Below are 12,516 nucleotides of genomic sequence, written 5' to 3' on the forward strand. Positions count from 1 at the left end.
CTACTTACATGAAGGGTTAGAAAAATAGCTGCAGATAACAGGTTCGAGTTAGGATGCTGACATCACTACAACACAAGTTTCAAATCAAATTTCACTTCTCTAAAATAAGAATGATCAGCCCCTGCCTAGTTTGTTCTTGGTCATACTATATAGGCTGAAAGAGACATTGGAATTTCTACAGGGAAATGAGAAGAGGAACAAGGAAATCTACCCTGTGAGAGTTATTAAGCCTGTATCTTTCACACAGTGCAAAATTAATGTGTACTCTGTCTCTGACTCAGTGTACCAACTATCATATTATTGATAGTAATTATAAATAAAATCATTATAAATAATTGATAATCAAATCTTTAAAATGTTACACAATAGCCTAGTTAAGATATATGAATATTGATTAATTTAAGGGTTTGTTTCTTGAGCAACTTGTTTAGTTGCTGCTGGAACTTTTGTTGATGTTGGAAAGCAACAATAAAGGAAATCTTTAAATGACAAATATTTGAACAAACGTGACACTTAAAATACTTTTGCTTAATTATATTTTGCAAGTGTGTGTGTGTGTGTGTGTGTGTGTGTGTGTGTGTGTGTGTGTGTGTGTGTGTGTGTGTGTGTGTGTGTGTGTGTGTGTGTGTGTGTGTGTGTGTGTGTGTGTGTGTGTGTGTGTGTGTGTGTGTGTGCGAGGACTTGTTGATGCACTTGGACTTGGAGCTACAGAGGGCAGTGTGGGGGTTGGACTCGTCAAGGCCACAGATGTTGTAAAACAAAAAAAAAGAAAAGTTCAGGGGTCACCCTGCCTGCCTACCCTGAAATGCAATCGGTTACGGTTCAAACCCAACTAGACGGGGTTCACCACAAAGCGTAGCAGCTCATAAAAGTCATACACGGATGACTGCATGTGCACACACAGACATCACTTCTAGAACCGATGCGCATGCACACTAAACACTCACACACACACACACACACACACACACACACACACACACACACACACACACACACACACACACACACACACACACACACACACACACACACACCCATGTTCGACCCATCCAGCCCACAGTCGGGGTCCCCAGTACCCTCTTTACCACAGCACCTGGGCAGGGTTGGCTTGTATTTCCTTCAATGTCTTCAAACATCGCCCCACACCCGTTTGATGGCTAATCCTGGCCTCCCAGACACTCTCTCCCAGTACCACAACTCTAACAGACTGGGAACTGTGTGTGTATCGATGCCATAACAACATCCAGACCGGTCCACACATGAGTCCACACCCGAGAATGGTGGAATCACCCTCTCACCCCTGGGTCGTAAATCACCTGTCCCCACTAACAGAAATAAGGTTTCGCTTGCCGACTACAAAGAAAAAATGAGGTTCCCATTGCCGACTACAAAGGGAACGAGACCGAGGAAGGCCTGTTTTTATGAATGCAGAGACGTACCAGACATTCGTCACCAAAGTCCTTGACTAGACGACTGGTGGACATCTGGAGATGGTGGGAACATTAACAGGGGGAGCTGGGACATGGAGTTGCCACCAGCGGAGCTCAGAAAACCATACGATATCTGCATCCATCACAAAGTGATAGTTTATACAGCATGTCTGAGGGACAAATAATATTGATTGGAAAGTTCACATAGGCAAGGGCAAGGCAGGGCAGTTTTATTTGTAAAGCAATAGCACATTTCTGTATGTGTACAAATATTACAGTATTCATTGCCTTTTACATTTTAAAAGATTATGTTTGATTTGTAGTTTTTGAAATATTTAACTTTAAGCGCCCAATGCATTGTCAATGCGGCAATGGACATTTAAAGGGGAAAAAGTACAAACTTTGGCAGTCCTACTTACACCTAGAAACCCCATTCAAACTTTAAAATGTTCATCTTACTGTGGACATGTTTGCCTGAAAAGGAATCTTTGAAATGTTTAATAATTTTAGAATTGTACTCCTTTAAAAGTTCAGAGATTTATAATGGAGGCCGATGGAAGATTTTGGGACCTCAAAAAAACACTTTCACCTAGAAACTCCATTCACAGTTCAAAAATTCCACCTTACTGTGGACATGCATCCTGGCTTGGGTCCTGGCTCCCGGGGAGACATCAAATTTCTCTTTTGGGTCTTGAGTCCCAAGACTCAAGACCCAAAAGAGTCTTGAGTCAAGACCCAGGCTCCCGGGGAGACATCAAATTTCTCTTTTGGGTCTTGAGTCCCAAGACTCGAGAGTCAAAAGAGAAATTTGATGTCTCCCCGGGAGCCGGGGTCTTGACTCAAGACCCAAAAGAGAAATTTGATGTCTCCCCGGAATCATACGAGGAAGTAAAATGTATATTATGTTACATCAGTTACAAATGATGTAATAATCATTTACAGATGTATTATACATGTCTTATTCATGAATAGTCATAAAATACCTTTATAGATGATTTGTAACCGTAGTTATAAAGGTTTTAGTTTCTTCGGATTTTTTCGGATTTAACTTTCGTTTCGGTGGTGACCAACTTTCGTTTCGGTAGTTTGATTACAAAATGTAAGTTGTGTAAAAAATAATCTGACTATACTAAGTTGTTATTTGTTTGTTTAAGTCAGGCTATACTCTACTCAGAGTCATAAGTTTACAAAATGTACTAAAGTACAGTAAACGTCTGTGCGGTTTGTCTTCATCACTGAAAATAACGTACATGTAAACTGATCTAAAACTGCTGTCATGTGCAGTTGGGGTGAAGAAACACAACCATTTCACTCCTAATAATACCTATTTGATTCGACATCCTGACTTGCTGCTGTAGCTGAGGCTTGAACCTGTTACCTGCGGCTCACTAGTCAGTGACTCTATCCATTCACCTACAGCTGTTTCCTTGGAATCTGTGGTTCTGAAACGTTTTGTTGTCAACCCCCCAAATTGACATGTATTTGGGCAGTGGACCCCAATGTGAAAAGATGTAGCGTCAGGGCCCCCCATGAAAAAGATTTATATTTATGCTGTAACACATTTTTTTTAAGTTATTTGTCTTGTTTGTTGTTCAAGTCAAAGCACCAGGAAGGCTGTACTTGTCAGCCATCTGTTAGCTCAATGGGTTGAGACGCAGTATTCATGATCCAGAGGCCATGAGTTCAAATCCCATTGATGTCTTTCCTTTGCAGACTGGCTTCCAGAAGATCAACTGAAAACTACCAGGAAGGCTATATTTGTCATCCAACTGTTAGCTCAATGGGTTGAGACGCAGTATACATGATCCAGAGGCCATGAGTTCAAATCCCATTGATGTCTTTCCTATGATTCTTTCCTTTGCAGACTGGCTTCCAGAAGATCAACTGAAAACTACCAGGAAGGCTGTACTTGTCAGCCATCTGTTAGCTCAATGGGTTGAGACGCAGTATTCATGATCCAGAGGCCATGAGTTCAAATCCCATTGATGTCTTTCCTTTGCAGACTGGCTTCCAGAAGATCGACTGAAAAGTACCAGGAAGGCTGTACTTGTCAGCCATCTGTTAGCTCAATGGGTTGAGACGCAGTATACATGATCCAGAGGCCATGAGTTCAAATCCCACTGGTGTCTTTACTGTGATGCTTTCCTTTGCAGACTAACTTCTAGAAAAACAAGTTAAAACCACCAGGAAACCTGTAACTCTCAGCCAACAGCATAGCTCAACTGGTAGAGCGTCTGTCCAATAACATGACTTGACTTGACTTGAGTGGGTTCGATTCCCACTCGAGTCAAGTGTCCCCGGTAACTTGGGGCAACGGATAAATTGACTGATATCCTTAGTGATGCTTCCCTTTGCAGACTAACTTCTAGAAAAACAAGTTAAAACCACCAGGAAACCTGTAACTCTCAGCCTACAGCATAGCTCAACTGGTAGAGCGTCTGTCCAATAACATGACTTGACTTGACTTGAGTGGGTTCGATTCCCACTCGAGTCAAGTGTCCCCGGTATCTTGGGGCAACGGATAAATTGACTGATATCCTTAGTGATGCTTCCCTTTGCAGACTAACTTCTAGAAAACAAGTTAAAACCACCAGGAAACCTGTAACGCTCAGCCAACAGCATAGCTCGACTGGTAGAGCGTCTGTCCAATAACATGACTTGACTTGACTTGAGTGGGTTCAATTCCCACTCGAGTCAAGTGTCCCAGGTAACTTGGGGCAACGGATAAATTGACTGATATCCGTAGAATAACTTGTAGGAGTGTCCTGGTTCAAATCCAGTCACCACCTTAGTAACTGAAACCGAATCTGGCCAATTCGGTCTCAGTTACTAAGGTGGTGATACCGGGGACACTTGACTCGAGTGGGAATCGAACCCACTCAAGTCAAGTCAAGTCATGTTATTGGACAGACGCTCTACCAGTTGAGCTATGCTGTAGGCTGAGAGTTACAGGTTTCCTGGTGGTTTTAACTTGTTTTTCTAGAAGTTAGTCTGCAAAGGGAAGCATCACTAAGGATATCAGTCAATTTATCCGTTGCCCCAAGTTACCGGGGACACTTGACTCGAGTGGGAATCGAACCCACTCAAGTCAAGTCAAGTCATTGGACAGACGCTCTACCAGTTGAGCTATGCTGTTGGCTGAGAGTTACAGGTTTCCTGGTGGTTTTAACTTGTTTTTCTAGAAGTTAGTCTGCAAAGGAAAGCATCACAGTAAAGACACCAGTGGGATTTGAACTCATGGCCTCTGGATCATGTATACTGCGTCTCAACCCATTGAGCTAACAGATGGCTGACAAGTACAGCCTTCCTGGTACTTTTCAGTCGATCTTCTGGAAGCCAGTCTGCAAAGGAAAGACATCAATGGGATTTGAACTCATGGCCTCTGGATCATGAATACTGCGTCTCAACCCATTGAGCTAACAGATGGCTGACAAGTACAGCCTTCCTGGTAGTTTTCAGTTGATCTTCTGGAAGCCAGTCTGCAAAGGAAAGAATCATAGGAAAGACATCAATGGGATTTGAACTCATGGCCTCTGGATCATGTATACTGCGTCTCAACCCATTGAGCTAACAGTTGGATGACAAATATAGCCTTCCTGGTAGTTTTCAGTTGATCTTCTGGAAGCCAGTCTGCAAAGGAAAGACATCAATGGGATTTGAACTCATGGCCTCTGGATCATGAATACTGCGTCTCAACCCATTGAGCTAACAGATGGCTGACAAGTACAGCCTTCCTGGTGCTTTGACTTGAACAACAAACAAGACAAATAACTTAAAAAAAATGTGTTACAGCATAAATATAAATCTTTTTCATGGGGGGCCCTGACGCTACATCTTTTCACATTGGGGTCCACTGCCCAAATACATGTCAATTTGGGGGGTTGACAACAAAACGTTTCAGAACCACAGATTCCAAGGAAACAGCTGTAGGTGAATGGATAGAGTCACTGACTAGTGAGCCGCAGGTAACAGGTTCAAGCCTCAGCTACAGCAGCAAGTCAGGATGTCGAATCAAATAGGTATTATTAGGAGTGAAATGGTTGTGTTTCTTCACCCCAACTGCACATGACAGCAGTTTTAGATCAGTTTACATGTACGTTATTTTCAGTGATGAAGACAAACCGCACAGACGTTCACTGTACTTTAGTACATTTTGTAAACTTATGACTCTGAGTAGAGTATAGCCTGACTTAAACAAACAAATAACAACTTAGTATAGTCAGATTATTTTTTACACAACTTACATTTTGTAATCAAACTACCGAAACGAAAGTTGGTCACCACCGAAACGGAAGTTAAATCCGAAAAAATCCGAAGAAACTAAAACCTTTATAACTACGGTTACAAATCATCTATAAAGGTATTTTATGACTATTCATGAATAAGACATGTATAATACATCTGTAAATGATTATTACATCATTTGTAACTGATGTAACATAATATATACAAGCTATTGGTAGCTTGTTCATGTTTAACATATGCTTTGTTAAACATTCCTAAAGTATCTATAAATCCTTAATACATGTTATTATGTGCCCTATAGTAAAGTGAAGACAGTTCATCATTTACAACTGTCTGTTAATGTGTTTGTTCATGTTTAACATATGCTTTGTAAAACATTCCTAAAATATCTATAAATCCTTAGTACATGTTATTATGTGCCCTATAGTAAAGTGAAGACAGTTCATCATTTACAACTGTCTGTTAATGTGACTTTCTCCTTACCTGTTGCAAACTACCTGGCTTTCATGAATGCAGATGCCAAACAATTACTAGAATTATCTTTCATGTTTAATATATGATTCGTAAGACATTCGTAAAGAGTGTGTTGACCATTTGCTAACGTTATCATGGGCCTTGTTGTAAAGTGAAGACAGTGATTAGTAAAACATGTGACATCAAAAAGTGGCAAAAGTAACGTTATATAGTATACAAGTATACAACAATTTATTAAGATATAAAATGTAGCAACTCTTGGCCACAGCACACACACTGACATTTAAACAAAGAAATTAATCACAACAGAATCACAGAGTAGCAGCTTGGAGCCTCTCCAGTCACCACCTCCCAGTGCAAGTTAGCTTTAGCTGCTAAGCTAAACTGCTAAGCATGGAGGACATTACTAGCCTACACATCAAAACAAACATTGTGGATACAAACAGCCACCATCAAAATACCCCCTAGTCATAATGCTACTTCATGTGTGTAATATTAGCCATTTTATGTTACCTCGATCACCTGCAACAAGACAGTTAAAACACATAAAACATGAATTAGACATATTTCTGTCCAGTCTGCAACTGCATCACTGTTCACTTCCTCCCTAGTAGGCTACTGCAGGTGTAATGCAGGTAATCAGTGTGTTGCCAGATTTTGCAAAAGAAACAAGCGGACAGGTCTATGAAAACAAGCCCAAAAGAAGCAACTAGGCTCAGGCTCATGATAACGTCTGCAAAGGGTTTACATACTCTTTACGAATGTCTTACGCATCATTTGCTTAACATGAATGATAATTCTAGTAATTGTTTGGTGTCTGCATTCATGAAAGCCAGGTAGTTTGCAACAGGTAAGGAGAAAGTCCACATTAACAGACAGTCATAAATGATGAACTGTCTTCACTTTACTGTAGGGCACATAATAACATGTACAAAGGATTTATAGATATTTTAGGAATGTTTTACAAAGCATGTTAAACATGAACAAACACGTTAACAGACAGTTGTAAATGATGAACTGTCTTCACTTTACTATAGGGCACATAATAACATGTACTAAGGATTTATAGATACTTTAGGAATGTTTAACAAAGCATATGTTAAACATGAACAAGCTACCAATAGCTTGTATATATTATGTAACATCAGTTACAAATGATTTAATAATCATTTACAGATGTATTATACATGGCTTATTCATGAATAGTTACTAATACCTTTAGATGATTTGTAACCGTAGTTATAAAGGTTTTAGTAATCATTTACGAATGTCAATAAACAGGTTGTTAATGATTTGTTAATAGTCTACAAACTGCTTATAAACGTTTATAAATGCTTTAGAATGGGTCGTTACAAATTATTTAATAATCTTTTACAGATGTATATAAATGGCTTATTCATGAATAGTTCACTACTTACTAATACTTTACAAATGATTTGTAACTGTAGTTATAAAGGTTTTAGTAATCATTTACGAATGTCAACAAACAGGTTGTTAATGATTTGTTAATAGTCTACAAACTACTTATAAACGTTTATAAATGCTTTATGACGGGTCATTATTGTAAAGTGCTACCGACTTTTTTTTTGGTCCCTAACATTCATCGAGCTCTGAACTTAGTAATTTTTTTTCCGTTTCGGTAGTGACACTACCGAAACGAAAAAAAAAATGTTCCACCAAAAACCTGTTAGGAGTACGTTTCAGGCAATTTAAAGTTGATTGGTAGTGACTTTTTTTTTGGTCCCTAACATTCATCGAGCTCTGGACCTAGTAATTTTTTTTCCGTTTCGGTAGTGACACAATGGTGACACTACCGAAATGAAAAAAAAAATGTTCCCCCAAAAACCTGTTAGGAGTACGTTTCAGGCAATTTAAAGTTGATTGGTAGTGAATTTTTTTTTGGTCCCTAACATTCATCGAGCTCTGGACTTAGTAATTTTTTTTCCGTTTCGGTAGTGACACTTAGCCTGGTAAACCCTCCCTCCGGAAATCTCATTTCCATTTGATTTCAAGAAGGAGTCTGGTCTGAAACGCCTTTCTGCAATAATCGCTGTGGGCTGGAGTTGGGCGGGAGTAATACCGTTGACTGACAACCCCTTCAACCAATGATCGTTTTTCCCCTTCAGCCAATGAGCAGTTCATTTTGACGAGCTCCAGACTATGTGACGCAACGGGACTTTTGGGACGGCCATGCCGAAAATAGGTTGCCTTATTGGGATACATGCGTGTCACTCCCCGCCCCTGCCGGTTCTCTAAATTTATATTTTTAAATAGGCTCTGTCATGATTAATTGACCACATATATGAAGTTAAACAACTAAATTCTATCCAAACGATATGTTAATAGTAAATTCCGTGCCTCAAAAAGAAGTTTGAGTTTTAAGAACGAAACTAAGAAGTGACGGCACTCGGAGAACAACAATGGCTGCCGTTCGTCTTTTGTCGGCGGCTCTCAGGCTGCACTCGGGTTCATTCGGACTCGCCACCTGATTGGCCAACTGTCGCTGTCAATCACAGAACAATGAGCGACGACGCTGATAGGCTCGTCGGCTCGGCGAGCAGAGCGATTATTGGAGAAAGGCGTTTCAGACCAGACTCCTTCTTGAAATCAAATGGAAATGAGATTTCCGGAGGGAGGGTTTACCATACCCAAAAACCTGTTAGGAGTACGTTTTAGGCAATTTAAAGTTGATTGGTAGTGACTTTTTTTTTGGTCCCTAACATTCATCGAGCTCTGGACTTAGTAATTTTTTTTCCGTTTCGGTAGTGACACTACCGAAACGAAAAAAGAATTATTCCCCCAAAAACCTGTTAGGAGTACGTTTCAGGCAATTTAAAGTTGATTGGTGGTGACTTTTTTTTTGGTCCCTAACATTCATCGAGCTCTGGACTTAGTAATTTTTTTCCCGTTTCGGTAGTGACACAATGGTGTCACTACCGAAACGAAAAAAAAATTGTTCCCCCAAAAACCTGTTAGGAGTACGTTTCAGGCAATTTAAAGTTGATTGGTAGCGACTTTTTTTTTGGTCCCTAACATTCATCAAGCTCTGGACTTAGTACATTTTTTTCCCCAAAAAACCTGTTAGGAGTACGTTTCAGGCAATTTAAAGTTGATTGGTAGTGACTTTTTTTTTGGTCCCTAACATTCATCGAGCTCTGGACTTAGTACATTTTTTTCCGTTTCGGTAGTGACACTACCGAAACGAAAAAAAAAGTTGTTCCCCCAAAAACCTGTTAGGAGTACGTTTCAGGCAATTTAAAGTTGATTGGTAGTGACTTTTTTTTTGGTCCCTAACATTCATCGAGCTCTGGACTTAGTACATTTTTTTCCGTTTCGGTAGTGACACTACCGAAACGAGAAAAAAAAATGTTTTCCCCCAAAAACCTGTTAGGAGTACGTTTCAGGCAATTTAAAGTTGATTGGTAGTGACTTTTTTTTTGGTCCCTAACATTCATCGAGCTCTGGACTTAGAATTTTTTTTCCCGTTTCGGTAGTGACACTACCGAAACGAAAAAAAAAAAAATCCCCCCAAAAACCTGTTAGGAGTACGTTTCAGGCAATTTAAAGTTGATTGGTAGTGACTTTTTTTTTGGTCCCTAACATTCATCGAGCTCTGGACTTAGTACATTTATTTTGGTCCCTAACATTCATCGAGCTCTGGACTTAGTAATTTTTTTTCCGTTTCGGTAGTGACACTACCGAAACGAAAACATTTTTTTTGGTCACACTCCATTTCAGTAATATAATTAAATTGATTACATCTTATTGTATTTATTTCATTTTATTTGAATGCAGGGTTATTAAAATGAGTCCATATACAAAAACATGTGTTGAATTAACTGTGGAAAAACTTGAAGAACAAGGCACTGGATTAAGTAAGCTTGGCTGTTAGCCTGGTCCCTAGGCTAACTTCACAGCTACATTTCCATGGTAACTATAAGGTAGGATTGCGTACATTTTCTTTCGTGAAATCGAGTCATGGATACATTTATCGAAGGTGCTCTGGCTAAGCTAATATGGCAAAATAATTCAGCTTTCATGAAGATTCATCGCTAATCCTGGCTAAATTAAGCCAGGATAGATGTTAAATCCAGGCTTAACCCCTAATTCTGCTTTCATGAAATATAGGCCCCTGCATACTTACACCTAGAAACCCCATTCATGCTTTAAAATGTTCATCTTACTGTGGACATGTTTGCCTGATTGAAAAGGAATCTTTGAAATGTTTCATAGTTTTAGAATTGTACTCCTTTAAAAGTTCAGAGATTTATAATGGAGGCCGATGGAAGATTTTGGGACCTCAAAAAAACACCTTCACCTAGAAACTCCATTCACAGTTCAAAAATTCCATCTGACTGTGGGATGTTTTACTTTGAAATTATTTGTAGTTTTTGAAATATTTAACTTTAAGCGCCCAATGCATTGTCAATGCGGCAATGGACATGGGGGGACGTGGGAATGACCCATCACGTTCATGTAATGTCAATGTACAAAGCTTAGTGTGCTTGTCTACTGACATTACCATTAGTTGTGGTATAGACTCTATAGTCGTAGAACCATTTACAGTTATCGTTCTTGGTGTGGAGGGACAGCCTACACTTATTTACATTTCACATCACATTTGTCATTGTGTAAAATGATCTAAAACACAGCATGAGCACTTGTTCGTGTCAGGTTACTTTTGGTCAAAGGGAGATCGAACTGGCGACCTTGGGATCCATACTTCGCCTTCTTAGAAACGCTAGTTTTAACATTTCAGTACTTTTTGAAAATATTCGGATACATAATTGCTTGCAGCACGATTTTACATGAAGCTGAGTTAGAATTGTATCCATTCCCTTCCTTTTTTCATCTAAAAATGTCTCTTCTTTTCCCTTCTTTCTTCTCTTTTTCTTCTTCCCCCCTTCTCCCCCCTTGTTCCCCCCCTTTACAGTCCAATGTTCCCCAGCTTTTTTTATGTGGTTACACCATGTGAAATTTTCAGGCGCATTCTGTAATTCTGTAAAGAAAATGGTGCAAATGTCTTCAAAGGACATGAAACCACCATACAGAAAACCTGTATGCCTTTAAAATCTTTCTTTAAAAAGGATTTTTAAAGACTTTTAAATGTGTCATCTTGCCAACCCCATTTTGTCACTGACCCATAGATAGATAGATAGATATACCTAGATATCATTTACAGCACCTTTAAGAACAATTCTAAACACATTGCACAGTGAGTGGTCTTACCCTTCTTGTACTCTTGATAAAAAAAAACACAGGCCCCTGTCAATGCACATTATAAGCCTATAAATCTGTGTGTATGTATGCTCTGTGTGTATGTGTGCATGAATGCATGTGTGTGTGTATGTGTGTGTGCATGTGGTGTGTGTGCATGTGGGGTGTGTGTGTGTGTGTGTGTGTGTGTGTGTGTGTGTATGTGTGTGTGTGTGTGTGTGTGTGTGTGTGTGTGTGTGTGTGTGTGTGTGTGTGTGTGTGTGTGTGTGTGTGTGTGTGTGTGTGTGTGTGTGTGTGTGTGTGTGCGCGCGCGCGCTGCTGGCCGTGAGCCAGGCCATGCTTGATTAGTTCTAATCTAGCCGGGAGTCAGGTTGCTGTGTCGGCAGCATGTCTGTATGGAAGGCATGCAGGCTGTGGATCACAGGGATTGACCCTCTCCATCTCAGGTTAACAGAAGCCCCATGTCTATGTGTGTGACTGTGACTGCGTGTGTGACTGTGACTGTGTGTGTGTGTGTGTGTGTGTGTGTGTGTGTGTGTGTGTGTGTGTGTGTGTGTGTGTGTGTGTGTGTGTGTGTGTGTGTGTGTGAGAGAAAGGAGAGGTAGTGAGAGAGACGAAAAAAGGAGAGAAATGCAATCAGAAGTGTGAGTGAGAGTGTGTGTGTGTGTGTGTGTGTGTGTGTGTGTGTGTGTGTGTGTGTGTGTGTGCGCACGCGTATGTGTGCATGCCTGAAAGGGAGGAGGAGAGAGGTTGAAAAGGTAAATAGGCATAGAGTCAGAAAATAAAAAAGAGGCAGAGGTTTGCAGGAGGCCTAGTTGAACTTTGGCTCTGGACGCAGTGCACAAGTCACCTCTCATAAAAGCTACCCCCGGCAGCTTGTAAACACACACACACACACACACACACACACACACACACACACAGCTGTCATTCCACACTTCTTGGGTCGGTATTCATCATCACAATGTGGGTGCTACAGTTCCACCCAGCATAGCGAACAACAGGATAACGTTGTGAACGTTTCTCTGTACTTGTACTGAATGTGAACAAAGCGTCAGGCCACATGCTGCGCTCGGAGCAGAATGTGTCCGGGGCTTAAGTTGTCTGTTAGTGTCTGTGTAAGTGTGTGTTCGGGGCGGGGGGGTTG

Source organism: Gymnoscopelus microlampas (genome assembly GCF_963454915.1).
Source record: "Gymnoscopelus microlampas genome assembly, chromosome: 19".
Lineage (NCBI taxonomy): Eukaryota > Metazoa > Chordata > Actinopteri > Myctophiformes > Myctophidae > Gymnoscopelus > Gymnoscopelus microlampas.